Below are 24,104 nucleotides of genomic sequence, written 5' to 3' on the forward strand. Positions count from 1 at the left end.
CCAGTCCCAGAAGGTCCATTTAAACATCTTGTGATCGATTACGTTGACATGATAAAAACGGTTCAAGGGAGACGCAACATGTTGGTGGTAATTGATCGGTTAAGCTGCTGGGTTGAAGCAGCACCATCTAAAGACTTGAGTGCTGAAACAGTAATCAAATTCCTGACCAGATAAATCATTCCTCGAGTTGGCATTCCGTCAGAAATAAGCTCAGACAACGGTGCTGCATTTGTACAAAAGGTTGTGAAGGGCATCTTGCAGCAACTTCGAATCAAACAACGATTGGGTGCCGTTTATCACCCCCAGAGTCAGGGAATGGTTGAGGGGATAAATGGAACCCTGAAAGCGAAACTGAATAAGATCTGTGCTAGCACGAAGCTAAACTGGGTTGATGCGTTACCATTAGCACTGATGAGTTATCGCATGCAAACTCATCAAAGCACGCATTTGACACCACACAAGATGTTGACGGGATGGCCGATGCCGGCACCACACTTGAGGGGACCCTACAAGGGGCCTCCACTTGAGCAACTACAATCTGAACTTAGAAGTTATACGAAGCAACTAACTTCTATCCATAAGACTATCTATCTGCAGGAGAGAAAACGGGAGCTTGAGGCCGATCGTGAGGCCGGGCATTTGGTGGTTCCCGGCGACCAGGAGTATATCAAGGTCTTCCGAAGGAAGTGGCACCAGCCGAGATGTGAAGGTCCATACACCGTGGTCCGAGCAACACCAACAGCTGTCCAAGTCGAAGGCAGCGCCACTTGGTACCATCTGAGCCATTGCACAAAGGCCCAAGGCCATCACAACCAAAGAGGTAATAAAACAGGCAGTGAAGTCAATGATTTAGATAGTCAAAATGTTGATGACAAGGCTTGCTGTGATAATAAGTTGTCTGGTTTGGTTGTCACCAGGAGACGAGCTCGCGCAGCTTGCGAGACCGCAGCAGCCGACCAAAGTCCAGACCGTGACACCCTAAGTTCCAGCTAAAAAACTCGAGCATAACAGGGACTCAGTTAAGTACGATGCGATCACCCGTTGTGTGAAAAATGCCCAGAAACACAAAACGTTAAGCGTATTGGTGCAGGACAGGCGGAGTAAAAGTGGGATCCATGTCAGAGGTCAGGGAGCTCTAGGTAAAACACTGTCTGCCAAACTTGGAACCACACCACAGTCAAAAAAAAGGAAACGAAGATGACCGTCCAGTTTTGACCACCACTAGTCCTCTCTGTAATAAAACCACATTATTCGATTAATTATATTTACTATTTACACAAACCATACCTATGAAATATTTAAACTACTGGGAGAACAACTGCATGAAACTGGTAAAATGGTGTTACGAAATCGTCAGGTGTTAGATTGGTTGGTGTGTGTCACATGTTTGCAGATCAGTGTTGCACTTACATTCCAACAACACCGCGCCTGATGGAACATTTGCCATTGCAATGGATAAACTTAGAGATTCAAAAAATGAGATAAAAGAGCATGCAGGAGCTATAAGTTGGGCCTGGGATTGGTTAGATGGACACCGAAGAAAATGTGGAGCATTTTTTGCAGAAGTGAGGATGACTACTGCAATCATACTCATCGTCATTTTTCTTCTGGCATGTTGCATCGTACCCATGATGAGGAAACTGTGTCTGCGAATGACTGAGAAGCAGTTAGCGGTCACGACGGGACTTTGGAACGCACAGATGCTGAACATGATGCCTGCTGAACAACTGGCTCTCGTGGTGACTGAGAGACCACATCTGTAGCCATCACCTGATTAATTGGAGGACTCTGATCATACTCCAGAGGTGACTGAAGAATGAGGTGTTGTTATGATTACATGACAAATGTGTTTAAATCATGATCCTATGTTTCTTTGCCAGTATAATTACTTGATTATTGTTTCACTAAAAAAAAAAAAAACAATTGGGGAAAACTTTTGATGCTTCCGGAAACGAACTGACTAACATTTTCCTGCGACGCGGTTGAGATTTTTATTTAACCAGACAGCAGTAAACATATTGAACTAACTACAGCTATATGAATCATTTAGTTAACATTTTCTACATACTTATATCCAGTATATTGTCACTGCTCTGTTACAGTACGAAATAATCTTCAATAAAATAAAATGGGATAGTTTGCTAAATTCGGTGTGTGGGTCTGAGACCCACAAAGGGGAGATATGTTGTGGAATAATTTGACCTGTGTCATTAGGGTTACAATGATAACTTGTTTTTCAGTACCAATGGAATGTTGAACAGATATCCACCCACTCTGTATTCCAAATACGCCAGAGATGGTACCCTTGAAGTGAAAACAGGAATGTATGTTTTCTCTGGAGCTGCCAGAAGCTCTTGTTTTTGTGATTCAGCCAGGAGGCCAAAGGTGGACATGCATGTTTGTGACAATGTGTATCTGGTACAAGGAACGCCCTTGATCCAGCCCCTACCTAATGTGTTTGTACTTTGAACAATTTGATACTGAGCGATGTCAAGCGATGAAATTATGTTACGCTGATGTGGAATAAAACAAAGCTTGTATCCCACTACTTCTGTGGTTTCTTCTGCTCCCGACTCGACGCCCTGAGAAGTGTACCCCGCTGGCCGGACTACACTAACAATTCTCTCATTTATTGGCCAGAGCTGCTGGAAGCACCTGAAGACAGGACAAAGTGAGGCAAAGAAGAAGCAGCTACTTCAGATAAATAGAATTCTGCAAAAGTTGAGACGGAAGCCCAGGAGGCAGCGTGGCAGATTTCTGCCAAAGAAACTCCTCTGAAGGCTGCTATGGATGTTGCCCCATTTTACCACCTGCCAGTGCCACCCACAGCTTCTCTGTTTTCCTGAAGGCCTTGACTGCATTTAGATAAGCTCTCAGTGCCCTCACAGGAATACATGAAATACAGTCAGGACTAATCGAGAAGGCACATAGTTCTCCAAACCCTCCTGATGGAGGCCAGAGCCAGGAGAAGAGCTGTTTTGTAAGCCACCAGCTCCAAAGGAGTCTGATCAAGTGGCTCCAAGAGAGCTTCAGAGTCAGACTTAATACCAATTGAAGATCCCAATAGGGGCAGATGCGAGGTGGGTCTTTGTCTTGTCTCCCTGCTTTAACTGGACTAGCAGTGGATGTTTACCCAACAGACAGCAGTCCACACCCGTTCAGCATTAAACGGGTGTGGACCCCTCATAATTTCTACTACCTGCTGCAGGCTCACATCTGCGACATCTCTGGGTACCAGATCGAGCTGGGGTTATCTGCCGCCAATAGAATCACTCTCACCTTCTGAATCCTCCTCATCAACTGAAGGAGGAGGCGAGGTGGAGGGAAGGTGTGAAGGAGGCCCTCCGGCAACAAACACTGTTGGCAAAGAGGTCCGCCAGTGGGAGCCCAAACTTGGCCCAAATCATGTCCACCATGTCCTATGACAAACCCCACTCGTCACAAGGAATATTACACCAGCCTTTCTACTTCACTGGAAGTGCCAGGGCACTCTGCAAAATATGATTGTGAAATTAGAGAGGAGTGAGTCAGTGACTCTGTAATTGTGAAATTACAATTGTGAAATTACAGCTGGAGCCGGCACATCTGGCACATGAAGCGAAGAATCTTGAGATCTGAAGACGAGCGGAGCGCCTCCTCTGGACCACGGAAACGTCAGGCAGGACTGAGGTGTCATCACACTCAGGGGAGAAGGATTGCCGTGGGCCCTGACGCGCCAGTCATTCATAGCTAGTGATGCCATCATCCTTCTAGTTACAGGAGCAACGCCGTTTAGCTTCTGCCGACCACCAAAGCATGTAGTCATGATCTGGTAAACTGCAGGGTCGCCGTATGTCAAGAACCCATCTGGAATTCTGAATCACCCATGAAGTCATCTTGAGCACATGGCTTTGCGGACTGACCAGGAATCCATGGGACAAAACCATGGCCATCCTTAACCGGCGTCCTGACTGGCAGCGCTGTCTTCTTTGCCGGATGGCCGTCAAGGTAATGCGCATTTTATTGCACCTAATCCGCTTCCAATTATATGCGAAGGCACCAGCAGTATATGAAACTGGATAACACTGCGACCAACAAACCCCTCGCATGAACAGGTTGCAGCACACCCTCGTGTGAGTGTGTGCACAGGTGGCAGATTCACGCAGTCCGGAACACCTCGCCCGTGGTCTATTCAGCCTGAATGAATGAATGGGTTGTGAAGATGTAGCATTAACAGCCCCTCATACATAGAGTGTTCCTCAGAAGATGCAAATTTCACCTGCCACTATAGCAGAAAGGGTCTTTGTACTGGGTGCAGAACTAATTCAACCAGTCTAAAGTGATTTAACAGAGTTATGAACACTTATTTTCGACGATCTGTAAACCACCTTTTCTTTGGCTGACAATGCGTTTTATGCACTGTTCACTCACTGCTCATGTATGCTTGAGATAATGAAATTTTTTTCCTGCAACTAAAGGAAAAACACTCTTTCTAGTATAATTAACACCACCACCAACACCAAGATTTCTGAACTGTATTTCAGGGGGTTATAAAGTTTTTTTTTTTCCTGCTCAGCCTCTCTCGGGCTGAAAACGCGTTTTCTGCCCTGTTCACCCACTGCTCAGAATAGTCTCAGAACATGAAAATATCACCTGCAACTATAGGAAAAACATTCTTCCTGGTATATTCAACAGTAAACCTACATTTCTGACATGTTTTTAGAGGGTTATCAAAAATTAAATTTTTGCCGGTCCGAAAACGCATTTTACGCACTGTTCACTCACTGCTGAGCGATTCCTCAGAAGATGAAAATTTGACCTGCCACTTTAGCAGAAAAGGTATTTCTCCTGGGTGCAGAACTAATTCAACCTGTCTGAAGTGATTGAAGAGAGCAATCAACATTTTTATTTGTGTCGGTCTTTAAACCACCTTTTTTTGGCCGAAAACGCGTTTTACGCACCGTTCACTCACTGCTCACGGATGCCTGAGATCATGAAAATTTCTCCTGCAACTATAGGAAAAACTCTCTATCTAGTATAATTAACACGAATCCTACATTTCTGAACAAAATTTCAGGGGGTTATCAACTTTTTTTTTTTTTTTTCCTGGTCAGAAACCGAGCTTCTCTCGGCCTGAAAAGGCTTTTTCTGCTCTGTTCACTCTCATCGATGCCAAAGAACATGAAAATTTCACCTGACTCTATAGCAGAAGGCGTCTTTCTTGGAGCTGCAGAACTAATTCAACCACTCAGAGTGGTTTCAGAGAGTTATCAACATTTTTATCGTTGTTGGTCTGAAAACCACAATCACTCGGGCTGAGAACGCGTTTTCTGCACCGTGCACTCACTTATCAGAATAGACTCCGAACATAAAAATGTCTCCTGCAACTGTTACTGATTTCACTCTTTCGAGTATATTCAACACTAAACCTACATTTTGAACTGTTTTTAGAGGGTTATTAACATTTTTATCTTTGACTGTCCGAAACCCACTTTTTCTTTGGCCGACAACGCATTTGTGACAGTGAGTGAACACACTGTTCACTCACTGCCCAGCGATTTCTCAGAAGATTAAAATTTCACCTGCCACTACAGCAGAAAAGGTATTTCTACTGGTTGCAGAACTAATTCAACCTGTCTAAAGTGATTTAAGAGAGTTATCAAGATTATTTATATTAATTGTTTTATTATTTAAGTCGGTCTGAAAACCAGCTTCACTCAGGCTGAAAACGTTTTCTGCACTGTTCACTCACTGATCAAAAGTGCCTCAGAACATGAAAATATCACCAGCAACTATAGGAAAAAAATTCTTTCTAGTATATACAACACTAAACGTGTGTTTTTTGAGGGTAATCAACAATTTTATTTTTGCCAGTCCGAAACCCACTTTCTTTCTTGCTGAAAACTCTATATTATATATATTATATTCTGTACTGTTCAGTCACTGCTCAGGGAAGCCTGAGAACATGAAAATTTATCCTGACTTCACAGCAGAAGCCTTCATTCTAGTAGCTGCAGGACTAATTCAACCTCAGAACTAATTCAAGTGGTTTCAGAGAGTTATCAAGATTTCTATTTTTGTTGGTCTGAAAACCACAGTCCCTCCGGCTGAAAACATGTTTTCTGCGCTGTTCACTCACTGCTTAGAGGGGTGACTTAGAATATGAGAATTTCACCTACAGCTATAGGAGAAACACTCTTTCTAGTATATTCAACACTAAACCTCGACGAATAGGGCGCTGCGACTGGCCTACAAGCAGCTGAACCGTTCCACATTTCCTGCTTCCAAGCCATGGGATGAGTTTGACGAGAGCCAGCCGCTGCTATGAGGTTGATCTGGAGACTCTGTTCCCAGAGTTAGCTGAGTTCCGTGTGGTGGAGTCAAGCACATCCGCTGCCCGTCGTATCGAAGTTGAGCTCTCTCTCCACCGCCATCTCAAGAATCATCCCACTTCACTAACGGCCCGCTGGCGTTGAATGGCGAGACTACACACAGGGCACGACCGCGTGTTGTCTGCCCATAACTGCAGGTAAGAGGTAATGCTGACAAGATGGCGCCGACGAAGGCTGACCTGGAATTATCGTGCATGTTATTTTGTTTATTTTTGTGTTTTGATGGAGCATCTGCGTGTTTTTACACACGAGATCAGTTGATGAACATCAGGGCTCTGACTCCGTCTGACTTACTACCAGTATTTGTGGTGTCAGTTACGGAGTTAGTTCATCTTTTGGCTGGGCGGAAGAAACTGAGGAGGAGAGGGAAACGTGCCGGTGCACTCGTTCGCCTTCGTCGAAGAGGATCGCGCACTCCGCTTCCCGGGATAATCCTCTCCAACGTCCGGTCGCTCAGCAATAAGATGGATGAACTGGCGCTGATGTTGAGACGGAACAGAGACTTCTCCTCCTCTTGTGTTTTGTGTTTCACGGAGACGTGGTTGAGCGATCTCATCCCGGACACTGCGCTTCATCTGGAGGGTTTCCAGCTTCACCGCGCGGACCGGGTTCAGGAGCTGGTGTACGGACGTGACGGTGATCTTTCAGCACTGCTCTCCCTCTCTGGAATGTCTGATCGTGAACTGTAAGCCGTTTTACTCCCCACGTGAGTTCGCTTCATTCACTCTGGCTCCCATATATATCCCGCCCAGCGCGAATGTACGTGAGGCTCAGAGTGCGCTCGCGGATCAGCTTCTGCATGTGGAGCGAACTTTCCCGGACTCTCCTGTGATTGTGCTTGGTGACTTCAACAAGGCGACTCTGAGTGAGGAGCTTCCCAGGTACAGGCAGGTTGTAAAATGTTCCACCAGAGAGCAGAGCGTGCTGGATCACTGTTACTCATCGCTCCGCAACTCTTATACCGCCCTCCCTCGAGCTGCACTGGGTCTCTCTGAACACTTGATGGTTCATCTTGTTCCTACATACAAGCAGAAGCTGAAGCTGGCAAAGCCTGTTGTGAGGAGCATGAAGATCTGGACAAGTGAAGCTAAAGAGGAGCTGCAGTCTTGCATGGAGACCACAGACTGGGAAGTGTTCAGGGCTGCCACCAACAATCTGGATGAGTATACAGACACTGTGACTTCATGGATCAGCTACTGTGAAGAGTGCATAGTTCCAACCCGCACCAAGGTGAGTTATGCAAATGACAAACCTTGGTTCACAACTAAACTCAACCAGATCAGACAGGAGAAGGTGGCAGCTCGCAAGAGTGGGGGCAGGAACTGCTACAAAGAGATGAAGTATCGGTTTCAGAGGGAGCTGAAGAAAGCTAAGGCCGCATACTCTGACAAACTAACGCAGCAGTTCTCAGCCAATGACTCGGCTGTGGTGTGGAGAGGGCTCAAGGTGCCCACTAACTACAAGCCACGTGCCCCCCACACTCTGAACAACCTCGCTCTTGCACAGGACTTGAACAACTTCTATTGTCGCTTTGAGCAGCCCTTTTGCACCAACACCTCTGCGGTCTCTCCAGCCCCATGTTCCACTTTACAACAAAGGACTATGCTGTCTCTTAGTGACACAACTAAGATGAACGATGTCACTGAGACAGCAAAGTCGATCACAGACACTTTTGATGAGCCACCCCCTCACCTCCCCCCTCTTCCTCTTTCTCTTGACATCATGGACCAGGACGTGCGCACTCAGTTCAGGAGGCTGAACCTTCAGAAGGCGGCGGGTCCGGACAGAGTTTCCCCTGCCATCCTGAGGCATTGTGCTGCTGAGCTGGCTCCAGTGTTCACGGACATCTTCAATGCTTCCTTGGTGTCCTGTCATGTACCTGCCTGCTTTAAGTCCACCACTATCATCCCTGTTCCCAAGAAGGCCAGGATCACAGGACTGAATGACTACAGACCGGTGGCACTGACGTCTGTGGTCATGAAGTCCTTTGAGCGCCTGGTTCTGTCCCACCTGAAATCTATCACTGCTTCTCACCTGCACTCATTGCAGTTTGGCTACAGAGCCAACAGATCTGCGGACGATGCAGTGAACCAGGCCCTTCATTTCGTTCTGGAGCATCTGGACTGCCCAGGAACCTATGCCAGGATCCTGTTTGTGGACTTCAGCTCTGCCTTTAACACAATTCTTCCAGCTCTGCTTGAAGACAAGCTTGGCCAGCTGGACGTGCCTGACTCCCTCTGCAGATGGATTACAGACTTCCTGACCAGCCGAAGTCAGCGTGTGAGGCTGGGGACGACTGTCTCCGACACTCGGACCCTCAACATCGGGTCTCCTCAGGGCTGTGTTCTCTCACCATGGCTCTTCTCTCTGTACACTAACTGCTGCACCTCCAGCCACGAGTCCGTGAAGCTGATCAAGTTTGCGGATGACACCACCATCATTGGGCTCATCTCAGATGGAGATGAGTCGGCTTACAGGAGGGAGGTGGAGCGGCTAGTGTCCTGGTGCAGCCACAACAACCTGGAGCTCAATGCCCAGAAGACAGTGGAGATGGTCATAGACTTCAGGAGAGTCACAGTTTCTCGGTCCCCTCTCATGTTGGCTGGTTTACCTATTCCTATTGTGGACTCCTTCTACTTCCTGGGAACCACCATCAATGAGGACCTCAAATGGGAGCCAACCATCAGGTCCCTCATCAGGAAGGCCCAGCAGAGAATGTTCTTTCTGAGGCAGGTACGGAAACTACGACTGCCGACGAAGTTGCTGGTGGAGTTCTATACGGCCATCATCCAGTCCATCCTCACCTCCTCTATCACCGTCTGGTACAACAGCACCACCTCCAGGGACAAGAGCCGACTGCAGCGCATCGTACGTTCTGCTGAGAAGGTGATCGGTTGCAGCCTGCCACCTCTTCAGGACCTGTATGCCTCTAGGACCCAGAGACGTGCAGGTCGGATCAGAGCCGACCCTTCTCACCCTGGACATGGACTGTTTGTTCCTCTCCCCTCTGGCAGGAGGCTACGGTCCATCCCGACCAGAAACTCCCGTCACAGGAACAGCTTCTTCCCCTCGGCCATCAGACTGTTAAATTTGTGAACAGCCTTGTTGTTATGTTATTCTATTTATTTTATTTTATTTTATTTTATTTGTTTTTTGTTGCACTTTATTCCAAGGCACTTTCCTAGTCAGTGGGCTCCCCACTGACCATGGCAATAAATCTCATTCTGATTCTGATTCTGATTCTGATTCTGATTCTGGAAGATATCCGGACTATTCCCGGCGCAGTTCTGACACTCCGGTGGCACTAGCACTACACGTGGTCAGGTAAGGAGTTTACTGCTTAGGTGGAGGGTTTGGAATTGTGGCGCTGTGTTCCCTCTCACTCAGAAGTCGTGCGCGATTTGCGATGCGCGATACCCCCGCCCCTTGAGCTTGACTTCTCCCCTGAGGAGTGACCATCCTAGCATCGCGCAGTGGAATGGTGTCAACGCAGTCGGCAACCAGCACATAGCGCTTGAGAAGATCATCGCGCTCTTTATGAGCTCCATGGACAGACTCATCCATCGCAGAACCTCTCTCACTCCACCAGAGATTTTGGAGATCCAACAGCCCGTTGGCGTGGTGCTCTGCTCGCGGCGCCTCCTCCACACACAGCCGCCGCCCAGGTGGAACACTGTCGCTGGTCGAAGGGGCGGGGTGAGCCCAGCCATCTGGATCGTAGCTGCACTGATCCTCGCAGCTCCTCTTGGAGAGACCAGTCGGCTGCTCTCACCTCCGCTCCCTCCAAAAGCCTACAAATAAATCATTGTATGTAAAATAAAAAATAAGCTGCATTACATTGGTATCGGGTCTGTTTCCTGTCTGCCCAAAATTAGGGCTTATCACCGCCAAGTTCACCTCCGGTTCCAGTCAGTGCGAACTCCGGCTTCAAAAATGTGTTTTTGTTTGACGTTGTCTCAGGAGACGGGGAGGTTTCAGGAGCCAAGAAGTTATGTTTTTCCTTAGCTTCTCCACAATTAGAAGCAGAGGTGTCAGATAACTCTTTCCACTCTCTCACGTTTCGTTCTAGCCAAAAGTCAGGGGAGTTTCAATTCTGCCATTAACTCTTCTTATTCCTCAGACTCGCCAGTTTTTAGCAGGGGTCGCCACAGGACTGTGAAAGCCACCACTTGAGAGGCTCTCACAGTAGGCGCTGCGTGCCAGACCTGCTCTGTTCTCAGCTCCCTCACGCGATGTCTGATGCGATGTCTGTCTGTGATTCTGTTCTCTGCAGCCCTCCAAACCTCTCAGAGGCAAGCAGGACATCGTCCTGCCTAGTCATCTCTTTCTGAGATTGGGCCGGTCCCTCGGGTGTCCATCTCAGAAGAATTGCTGTGTCAGATCAAGGTACAATACAAGTTTGGTGGCCCTACTTCCTCTGATGGCTCAGCTGAAAAAAGCAAGTCTGTTTTTGAACAACCAGCGGGACTTGAAGTGCCCAGAGGAGTGGGCGCTGTGCACCGACGACCCTGTCATCCTGGACCCTACCCGGAGTCCTCTCCTGTGGTCAGGTCGCCAGTCTTGAAAGAGTATCTTCTGAATTGAAAGCGCCTGTCTCCTCACCTGCCCATATGGATCGAGAAGATATTCGGTCATTGACACGTCTTTCAGATTCACAGCCAACCCCAAGGTTCTGCGACACCACGTGGACCTGGGTGAACTCAGAGAACCAGCTGTCGTGTCTGATGGAGGAGGACCGCGCTCTCCTGTCAAAGGAAGTAATTGTACGAGTGGCAAAGCGATCCAGATACGCTAGGTTTTACTCCAGGTACTTTCTAGGACCCAAAAAGACACAGTGGAGACATGTTCTGCACCTCAGTCTCCTCAACCAATTCATGACCAGATAGCGGTTCCGGACCAGCAGGAGACTCCTGGAGTGCGTCAGAGTGTGAGAGTGGATGACCTCCATAGATCTTGCACACGCCTACTTCCACAACACAGTTTCTAGTGTCTTGTGCCTCGCACCTTCGCCAAGTGCATGAAGGCGGGGCTCGAACCACTAAGGAGACAGGGTGTGCGGATTCTGACGTACTTGGACTACTGGTTGATTCTAGCCAGGTCCAAACAGGAGTCATGAGCACACACCAGATTGGTGTTGGACCACATCGCGCGATTGAGGCAGGGGCCCACGCCTTGGTCTGCTCAACATGCGAGGTCTTCAGAAGTGGTTTCGCGGTCTGCACCCTCACCCGACTCCAGACCAAAGACCAGAAGACAAATCTCGAGTGTCGGGCCTGACCGGAGACTGAGTCCAGCATGACCCCCAGGAAAGTCGTGCTCTGACTGGGACTCAGCGCGCTTTTCAGGATCCAACAATTCCTACAAGTCTTTACAGATGCATCTCTGTCCGGCGGGGGAGGCCACCTGGATCAGATCTGCGTCAGCGGGATCTGGAGCAGTTCCGAAGGTCGTCACATGAACCCGATGGAACTGTTGGCGGTTTTAGAGTGTTGGTGGCCCTTTCTCTCCATCTAATTGGGAACGACGTTATGGTGAGATCAGACAGCGCCACCACAGTGGCCTACATCAACCGGTGGCGTGAGGTCGTCTGTGTCACACAACCTCGCCACAAAGATTTTTTCTCTGGGCTGATGTACATTTAGCCTCATTGAGGGCTCTGCCAGATTAATGGAGTTTATCTCAGGAGATGGCAAACATGATCAGCGAGTTTTTCGGCCACCCAGTGGCTGATGTCTTTGCCAGCAGATAGAGCTTCAAATGTCCTCTCTGGTTCTCTCCCCGTAGATCTGATGACCTTCCACTGGATGTGGACGCCCTGGCTCATCCAAGGTGGCCAAAAGGCCTCCTGTATGCCTTTCCCCCTCCTTCCCTTAATCCAAACAGCCCCAGCTCCAGCTGGTATCCGGAGATGTGTCATATGCGGATCAAAGGCCACTGGGAGTTCCCTCCATCGAGGTCAGCGCTTCTGCAAACATCAGGAACCCTGAGGTCTAGAACCACCCCGCAAGGTTTGGCTTCTCCAGGGTTAACAATCAGTCACTTGCCCCCTGATGTCCAATTGACTTTTCAGAACGTTTAAGCTCTGCCAACCCTCAGAGTATACAATGCTAATTGGACATGTTTCCCCGGTGGTGTGGAACCCAGTCAGCCTGCCCATTATCGGCAACTATTTCTCTCATCCTCTTGTTTCTGCAGCATCTGGTTAACCAAGGTCGGAGCAGCCCTACATTACGGGTTTATGTAGCAGCCCTTTCCATGCTACACAATGGTCTGGACGGCCACCCCTTCGGCAAGCATCGTCAAGTGAGCCGTTTCATGAGATGAGTGAAAAGGCTTAGACCAACCTCAAGACCTTTATGTCATTACTGGGACCTGCAGCTGGTACTCAATTCACTCTCCGAAGCCCCTTTTGAGCCACTTGATCAGGCCTCCAAGGAGCTAGTAGCTCTTTGTCGATCAGCCCTGATTGCATCTCTTTTGGTGTCGATGACTCGGCGGTATCACTTAGACCCAACCCTGCCATCGCACCTAAATGTCTCTCTTCTTCTTCACAGGTCAGCACCTTATCAGTAAAGACTTTCTGCCCTCCTCCCCATTCATACGAGCAGCGCTAAAAGCTTAACTGGATCGAGTCCAAACCTTCGGAAAGACGGACAGTCTGTGGGTGGCTCTCCCTGGTGGTAAGAAGGGGCAGGTGCTGTCCACTCACAGGTTTTCACATTGGCTTAGAATTGCCATCATGAAAGCCTATGAGACTGCGAAAAAACGGGCACCGGAATCCCTGAGAGCACACTTGACGAGATGCCTGGCAACATCTGTGGCTGCTTTCAAGGGAGTATCTCATGTCTCATGTCATTCTGTCTTCAGGAGCAGCCGAACCCTGCAAACCTTCGGCCCTCATTCACAGCACTGGCTCTGGGACACCAGTATCTGCTTCATTACAGTGCTGTGCAGAGTGCAGCGTCCCGAGATCCACCGGATTCCTGCATGACTGTTTATTCATTTGTGAATAAACTCCCTCTTTCTTGCTCAGCTCAGACTAGAACCCTGACTGTAGCTGCTCAGTAAATGTTTTCCCTATAGGTTTGGAGGACTGTTAATGCCACTTTCTATTTCAGCCGCAGAGTGGCTAAACGAGGGCAACGCAGTTCCTGCTGATCCACAGTGTAGGGTACACACCATATATGAGGGGTTGTAAACGCCACCTTCTATATCAGCTTAAGGTGACAAAGATGAGGCGGCAGCTCCTGCCACCCAGAGTGTAAAATTACACTCTATGTATGAGGGGTTGTTAATGCTACATCTTCACAACCCATTCATTAATTCATTCACGCTGGATAGACCCTGGGCGTGGCGGTTGCATAAGAAGTCTCATAGGCCGGTCCCGTGTGAGGCCCTGGCCATCGGAGATATTGACAGGACCATGGGCACACCACCTTCCGTCATACCAAAGCAACATCGCCGGTGACATTACAGGCGGTTCAGTGCAGTAAAACGTGCATCTCCTTGAAGGCTGTCTGCAAAGGAGCCAGCGGTGCCAGTCAGACGTCCGGTATGGATGGCCATGGTAATTGCTCATGGTTCTCAGGTCAGGCCACATTGCAAGGCTGGGGTTTAAGCTTTGTGGTCAAGATGACCTCATAGGTGTTCCAGAGTCCCGGGAGGTGTTCTGGACTGCGTAACTCTGCCACCTGTGCTCACACACACACTCACACAAGGGTGTGCTGCAACCAGTTCATGTCCTGCAAACAGTCCTGCAGCAGGGGGCTACTTCAAGGCTAGCAGGTGGTCCTAAATGCAAAATCACCCTCAACACTCAAAGCATGTAATGCTAAATGGGTGTGGACTGTTGTCCGTTGCTAGTCCAGTTCATGCAGGGATCTCGAAGACTCAGACCTATCTCCAGACGCATCTGCCCCTATTGGGATCTTCAATTGGTATATAATACTCTCTCTGAAGCTCCCTTCAAGCCCCTTGATCAGGCTCCTTTGGAGCAGCTCTCCTCCTGGGCCTGGCCTCCATCAGGAGGGTTTGGAGAACTATGTGCCTTCTCGATTAGTCTTTTTTCACAAATTTCTTTGTGCCAAGGTCAGCAATTTTTCAGTGAAGGCTTTCTGTCTTACCCGCCACCCGGATGAGAATCACTGGCGCTTGCAGTGAGAGCCTTCAGGAAAACAGATAAGCTGTGGGTGGCTCTGGCAGGTGGTAAAAAGGGACAACATCCATAGCTGCCATCAGAGGAGTTTCCTTGGCAGAAACCTGCCAAGCAGCCTCCTCGGCTTCTGCCTCATCTTTTGCAGATTTCTATTTGTCTGACGGAGCACCTTCTTCTTTGCCTCACGTTGTCCTGTTTACAGGTGCTTCCAGCAGCTCTGGACAATAGATGAGAGAATCGCTCTCTTTGGCAGCGCTTTGTCATGGGCCAAACGTGTCTCCACTGGCGAGTTCTCCCTCCAAATATGGATGGTTATTAGTGCCTAGTTCTTCCACGTTGGGCTCAAACTAGTGCTGTGGCCATGGGATGGCGTCAGGTTCCCCTGTGTAGTCGCCGGAGCAGGGAAGTACCTGGTTTGGCAACAAGAGGGCCCCAGGGGGACACCCATACCCGCTGTATGGAGGGTTACTCGTGAAACTTCACTACATTCGGACTAACAACATTTTGCGCGACCTTGGGGGTGAGGTCATTGCCGTAAGACATCGAGTAGGCCGGACTGGCGTGAGACCTGGCGTTTGGAGATAGCAGCAGGTCTCTTGGCACGCCACCCCTCTGTGATTAGAGACAGGCCACCGGTGAATCTTCACCTAATTTGGTGACGCTTCTCCTGCGCACTTATCCGCAGTGTTGCTCCCCACACAAGGTCCAGCTCCAATCATTAAGGCGTCTGGACGTTGTAGTTCTTTCCTGTTTGCACTCCGCATTGTTTATCTCAGGACAGTCTATGTGGTGAGGATTCTCTCTCCACCTAGTCAAGTTGACCTGCCTGGCGAACCTGGAGTTACGGGCGGAGCCCCGACTAGCGCATCTCCACATTAGCCAAAGGTTCTCCCATCTCTGCTACACCCGGACTTCAGTCATTGATGGATGGGAGAAGCGACGGAGCAATCCAGCTGGGTCACACAAGGTTCCTGGTGGGGGTGCATCCATCGCCATGTGGTCTCCTCTTCTGCACGGTCAAGTTCTTGGCCAGAGGGAGAGACCAGCAGGCGAAGCAAGGGCTTTGCCTCCTGATCTCAATATTCCTTCCATTTCTCCTACACTCGGACTACGGTCAAAGAGAGATGGAAATAAGGAACGATTGAAAGCAGATAAAGAGAAGATAAAGGGCAGATAAAGGTGCTTGGCGTTCCGAAACCAACCTTATCTCAGACTGAAAAAGCATTTTCTGCATTGTGCCATAACGTCTCAGGTAATCTTCAGAACATGACATTTTGACCTCCCAGTATAGCAGAATGGGTCTTTCTAGTAGTTGCACATCAAATCTAAGCTGTTTGAAGTGTTTTTCGAAAGTTATCAACATTTTAGGTTTGGCGTTCCGAAACCCACCTTATCTCAGACTGAAAACGCGTTTTCTGCATTGTGCCACAACTTCTGAGGGAAGCTTCAGAAGATTAAATTTTCACCTCCCACGACAGCAGAAAGGGTCTTTTTTGTAGTTGCAGCAGAAATCTACGCTGTCTGAACTGTTTTTAGAGGGTTATCAACAATTTTATTTTTGCCGGTCCCCAACCCACATTCTCTTCAGACGAAAACGCGTTTTACGCACTGTTCACTCACTGCAGAGCGATGCCCCAGAAAATGAAATTTTCACCTGCCACTATAGCAGAAACGGTATTACTACAAGGTGCAGAACTAACTCAACCTGTCTGAAGTGTTTTAAGAGTGTTAACATTTTTATTTTTGTCGGTCTGTAAACCACGTTTTCTTTGGGTGAAAACGCATTTTATGCACTGTTCACTCACTGCTCAGGGATGCCAGATAACATGAAAATTTCTCGAGCAGCTATAGGAGAAACACTCTTTCTCGTAAAATAAACACTGAACCTACATTTCTGAACTGTATTTCAGGGGGTTATCAACTATTTTTTTTCCTGTTTTAGAAACCGAGCTTCTCTCGAGCTGAAAACGTGTTTTCTTGCACTGTTCACTCACTGATCAGAATATTTTAAGAACCTGAAAATATTACCTGCAAAAACAGTCTTTCTAATATATTCAACACTAAACCTACATTTTTGAACTGTTTTTAGAGGGTTATCAACAATTTTATTTTTGCCGTTCCGAAACCTACATTCTCTTTGGCCGGAAACGCATTTTACGCACTGTTCACTCACTGCTCAGCGATTCCCCAGAAGATGAAAATTTCACCTGCCACTATAGCAGAAAAGGTATTTCGACAAGGTGCAGAACTAACTCAACCTGTCTAAAGTGATTTAAGAGAGTTATCAACATTTTTACTTCTATCTCTATTACTATTATTCCTTTGGCTGAAAACACGTTTTATGCACTGTTTACTCACTGCTCAGGGATGCCTCACAACATGAAAATTTCACTTGCCACTATAGGAAAGGCACTCTTTCTAGTATATTCAACACTAAACGTACATTTCAGAACTTTTTTTAGACTTTTTCTCAGCGATGCCTCAGAACATGAAAATTTCAACTAATACTATAGCAGAATCTGCTATAGTCTTTCTAGTAGCTGCAGAACTAATTCAACCTCTCTGAAGTGGTTTCAATGAGTTATCAACATTTTAATGATTGTCGGTCTGAAAACCACTGTCCCTCGGGAGAAAAAGCATTTTCTGCACTCTTCACTGACTAATCAGAATAGCCTGAGAGCAGTGAAAATATCAAGTGTAAATATAGCAAAAAGACTATTTCTAGTATATTCAGCACTCACACATTCAAAGCGATTTTATATTTTGAAAATGGCGTTCACTGCACTGTTCAAACACTGCTCAGTCGTGACTCAGAACATGAAAACTTCAACTGCAACAATAGGAAAAACTCTCTTTCTAGTATATTCAGCACTAAATGTACCTTTCTGAACTGTTTATCAGTGTGTTATCAACTTCTTTTTTCCTGGTCAGAAACCGAGCTTCTCTCAGCCTGAAAACATGTTTTATGCACTGTTCACTCACTGCACAGGGATGCCTCAGAACATAAACATTTCACGTGCCAATATAAGCAGAAGGAGTGTTTTTAGTAAGTGCCAAACTAATTCAACTTGTCTGAAGTGGTTTCAGAGAGGTTACAACATTTTCATGTCTATCTGTCTCAAAACCACAGTCCCTCGGGCTGAAAAAGCGTTTTCTGCAATGTTCAGTCACTGCTCAGCGAAGGCCTCAGAACATGACAATTTGATGACAAAAAACTGCCTTTCTAGTGTGACGGCCATTTATGTGTGGTCACAGAGTATGTGTTAGATGTCATTTAATTATTTTAATTAAATAATTTAATGGAGTTGATTAACCGGCAGGTATATAATTAGGTCAGTAGAGGGCAGGAAAGGACAGAGGTTAGGCATTGAAGATGTGTGGGTAAATAGGAAGTGACACTTTTTTTTATTACTTTTCTCACCATCGACAAATGTGGAAGCCTAGTGTGACTCTGTCCTCATTTAGTTTCAGGTTAGTCAAATCCATTTGTTTATAATGCTTGTTCCACTTGGGATTGATTGATTGGGGGTCTGAGTGTGTGGATGGTGACATGGTTTTTAAGTATACTGTTTTTCCTTCGTACTTTGAGTTCGCTCTGTGTGGATGTGGCACTTGTAAGCTCATACTGACAACCTACGCTGACATGGCACGGGTGATTGAGTTGTGTGGAGTTCGGTTTCCTTGTGGTGAATAACGGTGAAAAGTAAAGTTTTATTATTTCCCAACACTAGCCAAAAGGTTTAATGGCAGAGTTATACATTCAGATGAAAATAAATTATGCATGTGGTTCATGATGTATGACAGTTGTTGTATGACAAAGTGAGATGTTTGGGAGTGATGTTTCAGAAAGACATCTAATTGTGGTGTGGGTTGCCACAAAGAAAAAACAGAATCCCTTGGATTACTTTTCTCACCATCGACAAATGTGAAAGCTTTGTGTGGCTCTGTCCGCATTTTGTTTCAGACGGCGTTCTACTGACCACATTGAGACGCCACGTTTGAACTGAAGAGAAGGTCACAGTATTCAGACCTGTTACAGATGCATAGTTTCAGATACAAAGTTTTCTTCACGCTTTTGGAGGGAGCAGAGGTGAGAGCAGCGGACTGGTCTCTCCAAGATGAGAAGCGATGATCAGCACAGCTATGATTTGGACGGCTGAGGTCACCCCGCCCCTTCGACCAGTGACGGTGTTCCCCCCCGGGCAGTGGCTGTGTGTGGAGGAGGCGCCACGAGCGTAGCACCACGCCGACAGACTGTTGAAACTCCAAAATCTCTGGTAAAGTGAGAGAGGATCTGCGATGTATGAGCCTGTCCACGGAGCTCATAAAGAGCGCGTGATGTTCTCAAGCACTATGAGCTGGTTGCCGACGGTGTAAACATGGGTGGGATGGTCACTCCTCCCGGGGCGAACGCATCATGCATAGTGCATGACGGCTGAATGAGCGGGAACGCCGCGGTGGGAATCCAAACCCTCCACCAGGCAGTAAGCTCCGTACCTGACCAAGTGCGGTCCTAGTGCCAGTGGAGTGTAAGAACCGCGCCGGGAATAGTCCAGATTTCTTCCAGTTGTGGTCAGACAACATGCGGTCGTGCCCTTGGTGTAGTCTCGCCATCCAACGCCAGCAGGCCGTTAGTGAAGTGGGATGATTCTTGAGCTGGCGGCGGAGAGAGAGCTCAACTTCGATACGACGGCGGCGGATGACATGAGGCGCAGGAGAAGATCAAGCGGGAACGTACTTGACTCCACCACACGGAACTCAGCCAACTCTGGGAACAGAGTCTCCAGATCCACCTCATAGCAGCACCTGGCTCTCGTCAAACTCATCCCATGGCTTGGAAGCAGGAAATGTGGAACGGCTGCTTGTAGGCCAGTCGCAGCGCCCTATTCGTATGGGATTAGTGTTGAATATAGTCGAAAGAGTGTTTTTTCTGTAGTTGCAGGCGAAACTTTCATGTTCTGAGGCATCGCTGAGCAGTGAGTGAACAGTGCAGAAAACGCGTTTTGAGCCCGAGGGATTGTGTTTTTTTGTCCGACAAACATAAAAATGTTGATAACTCTTCTGACAGGTTGAATTCGTTCTGCAGCTATGAGAAAGACCCCTTCTGGAATAGAGGCAGGTGATATTTTTATGTTCTGAGATTATTCTGATCAGTCAGTGAACAGTGCAGAATATGCATTTTCAGCCTGAGAGAAGCTTGGTTTCAGACTGTCAAAAATACAATAGTTGATAACCCTCTAAAAACGTTTTGCCTATAGTTGCAGGTGATATTGTCAAGTTCCGAGGCTTTTCTGATCAGTGAGTGAACAGCGCAAAAAATGCGTTTTCTGCCCGAGAGAAGCTGCGTTTCACACCGAAAAAGATAAAGATTTTGTTACATCTTTGAAACCACTTCTGACTGTCACGGGTCAAGACGTGGAGCAGGACCCAAGTGCAGTGGTGAAAGTCACAGGAGGCAGGAACGAGTCAACATTTTAACATGTTGAATTAGATCGGCACCTACTAATAAGACCCCGGTCTGCTTTAGTAGTAGGTGAAATTTTTATGTTCTGATTCAGTCCTTAGCAGTGAGTGAACAGTGCAGAAAACGCATTTTCAGCGCAAGTGACTGTGGTAATTACATTTTTACAAACATAAAAATGTACTTACCTCTGAAACCACTTCAGACATCGTGATTAAATTCTGCAACTACTAGAAATACCACTTCTGCTATAGTTTGAGGTGACATTTTCATGTTCTGAGTCCCGCCTAAGCAGTAAGTGAACCGAGCAGAAAACACGTATTCAGGCCACGAAAAGGTGGTTTTCAGACGAACAAGCATTAAAATCCTGATAACTCTCTGAAACCACACAGAGAGGTTGAATTAGTTCTGCTGCTGCTAGAAAGACAGCTTCTGCTACAGTGTCAGGTGAAATTTTCATGTTCTGAGGCATCGCTGAGCAGTGAGTGAACAGTGCAAAAATGCGTTTTCAGCCCGAGAGAGGTTCGGTTTCTGACCAGGAAGAATAAAAATTGTTGATTCCACCCTGAAAATAGTCCAAAAAAGTGGATTTAGTGCCGAATATACTCGAAAGACTCTTTTTCCAACAGTTGCAGCTGATATTTTCATGTTCTGGCACTATTCTGAGCAGTGAGTGAACTGTTCAGAAAAACAGGTTTTCACCCAAGTGACGGTGGTTTTCAGAATTGACAAACATAAAAATGTTATCACTCTGCAACCACTTCAGAAATGTTGAATTAGTTCAGCACCTACTAGAATGACCGCTTCAGCTATCGTGCCAGGCGAAATTTTCATGTTCTGAGACAGCCCTGAGCAGAGATTAAACAGTGCAGAAAACGTGTTTTCAGTCCGCGGGACCTGTACCTTTCAGACCAACAAACATAAAAATGTTGATAACTCTCTGAAACCCCTTCGGAGACATTGAATTTGTTCTGCAGCTACGAGAAACACCCCTTAAGCTAAGCTGGTGGGCGCTCATGAATCCTGTTTGGACTCAATCAACCAGTAGTCCAAGTACGTCAGAATCCACAGACCCTGTCTTCTTAGTGGTTCGAGCCACTCCTCCACGCACTTGGTGAAAAAACGAGGCACTAGACACTAGAGACCGTGTTGTGGAAGTAGGCCTCTGCAAGATCTATGGAGGTCATCCACTCTCACACTCCAGGAGTCTGCTGGTAGTCCGGAACCGCTGTCTGGTCATGAATTGGTTGAGGAGACTGAGATTCAGAACAGGTCTCCACTCTCCTGTCTTCTTGGGTTCCAGAAAGTATCTGGAGTAAAATCCAGTGTAGGAGGATTGCTTTGGCAGTAGCTCAATTATTTGCTTTGTCAGGAGAGCGCTGTCCTCCTCCATCAGACATGACCGCTGGTTCTCTGAGTTCACTCAGGTCCATGTGGTGACGCAGAACCTGGGGGTTGACTGTGTAACTGAAGGCCGTTTCAATGACCGTGTATTTTCTCGATCCATATGGGCAGGTGAGGAGACAGGCTCTTTCAATTCGGAAGATACTCTTTCAAGATAGGAGCCTTGAGCACAGGAGCGGACCCGGACTCCGGGGCGGGTCTAGGACGAAAGGGTCATCGGTGCACAGTGCCCACTCCTCTGGGAACTTCAAGTCCCGCTGGTTCTTCAAAAACACACTCGCTTTTGTCAGCTGAGCCGTCAGAGGAATTCGGTTCCCCAAACTTGCAGTGTACAAAGATCAAGATCTGATCAAGATTCTCCTAAGATGGAGACCCGAGGGACCGGCCCAATCAGCCTCAGAAAGAGATGACTCTGTAGATGACGATGTCCTGCTTGCCTCGGAACAGAATCACAGACAGACATCGCTTCAGACATCACACGAGGGAGCTGAGAACAGAGCAGGTCTGGCACGCAGTTCCTACTGAGTGATCCTCTGAAGTGGTGGCTTTCGCGGTCCTGTGGCGACCCCTGCTAAAAACTGGCGAGTCTGAGTAATCAGAAGAGTTAATGGCAGAATTGAAACTCCCCTGACTTTTGGCTGGAACCGGGATCTGTTGAGAGACGGCAAAGAGTTATTTGACGCCTATGCTTCTTATTGTGGCGAAACTGAGGAAAAACATAACGTCTTGGCTCCATAAACTTCCCCAGGGACAGTTCTGGCATCAGGTATAAGGAGGCAGAGACCGTTACTATACTGCTCGGTCTCCTGAGACGATGTCAAACAAAAAAAAAATTTTGAAGCCGGAGTTCGGACTGACTGGAACCGGAAGAGAACTTGGCGGATGATAAACCCTAATTTTGGGCATAGAAGAAACAGACCCGATACCAAAGTAATGCATCTTATTTTTTTTCCAAGTTAGACTAGGTTTAGATGCATACTTTTAGATACAAAGTTCTTCCTACGCTTTTGGAGGGAGCAGAGGTGAGAGCAGACGACTGGTCTCTCCAAGAGGAGTGGCGATGATCAGCTCGGCTATTATACCGCTGTTCCCCCCAGGCGGCGGCTGTGTGTGGAGGAGGCGCCGCGAGCAGAGCACCACGGATTATTGTGTCTCCAAAATCTCTGTGGGAGTCCACGGAGCTCATAAAGAGCGCAATGATGTTCTCAAGCGCTATGAGCCGGTTGCCGACAGTGCAGACACCATTCTACTGCGCGATGGCGGCTCTGTCAGCGCCGGGTGGGATGGTCACTCCTCAAGGGGGAGGTCAAGCTCCAGGTGCGAGGGCATCGCGCATGACCGCTGAGTGAGAGGGAACGCTGCGCCACAAATCCAAACCCTCCACCTATTAAGCTCCGTACCTGACCACGTGCGGTCCTCGTGCCAGTAGAGTGTCAGAACTGCGCCGGGAAATAGTCTGGATTGAATGAGACTAGCAGTGGATGTTTACCCAACAGACGGCAGTCCACACCCATTTGGCATTATTTGCTTTGAGTGTTGCGGGTGCTTTAGCATTTCGAATAGTGAACTGCACTTAGGGGGGCAGAGGACTGCCTGCTAGCCTTGAAGTAGCCATGCTTTGGGGGGACGCCCCAGGATTGGAGGTCCGCTCAAAATTTCTGCCCCGTGCTAAAGGACTGTTTGCGAGGGAGGCAGGCTCCACGGACAGCTGGACACAAACATATTCCAGGAATATTACACCAGCCTTTCTACTTCACTGGAAGTGCCAGGGCACTCCGCAAAATGTGATTGTGAAATTACAGAGGCGTGAATGAGTGACTCTGTAATTGTGAAATTACAGCTGGAGCCGGCGCATCTGGCACATCAAGAGAAGAAGCTTGAGACTTGAAGGGGTGTGGAGCGGCTCATCTGGACCACGGAAACTTCAGGCAGGACTGAGGTCTCATCGCAGTGACGGCAGAGACTTGTCGCATCACCGCAGGAGTAGATTTAACAGCAGGAGACTCAGCGCTTGTGCCGCTCTGTGCGTGGACAATCATCGGCAGCAGCTTCTCCCGGGGTAGTTGGCTGACTTTTTTTTAATTATTATTCGTATTGAATTCGCTCCTTCCAGCACCTCGGCCTCGAGCGCTCTTCCGGGCCTGGTCGCCTATTCTGAAAACTTCTGAACCGAGCATGTTGATCATGCTGAACTTTCTGGTTTGACTGTTTCAGTTCCACTTTCTTCTTCAAATTTGGGTGTAGCAGATCCAACATGCACCTCAACTTCCTCCCCATCAACATTTCTGCAGGAGACAGTCCTGTTGTTGACTATGAAGTTATCCGATAACTGAATAAAACTCTACTGTCGAAACAGGGTAGACCTCCAACCACTTTGAATGTGCATCAATCACCACCAAGAACATCTTTCCCATGAACGGCCCAGCATAATCAACATAAAGTCGTTGTCACCGTTGGTCAGGTCACTCCCACGGGTGTAGCGGTGCACAGGCCGAAGCGTTCTGGTGTTCCTGACAAGTGGAACACGATTTGACCGAACTTTCAATATCACTGTCTATATTAGGCCACCACATATAGCTACGAGCCAAACCCTTCATTTAACTCATTTCAGGGTGCAATTGATGCTGCTTCCACGTAAGACCACATCCTTTTTCCCGAATCACCACACGGCACACCCACAGTACACACCCATCTTGTACACTCAGCTCCTGTT

The sequence above is a fragment of the Synchiropus splendidus genome, chromosome 3 (genome assembly GCF_027744825.2).
Source record: "Synchiropus splendidus isolate RoL2022-P1 chromosome 3, RoL_Sspl_1.0, whole genome shotgun sequence".
NCBI classification, from domain to species: Eukaryota; Metazoa; Chordata; class Actinopteri; order Syngnathiformes; family Callionymidae; genus Synchiropus; species Synchiropus splendidus.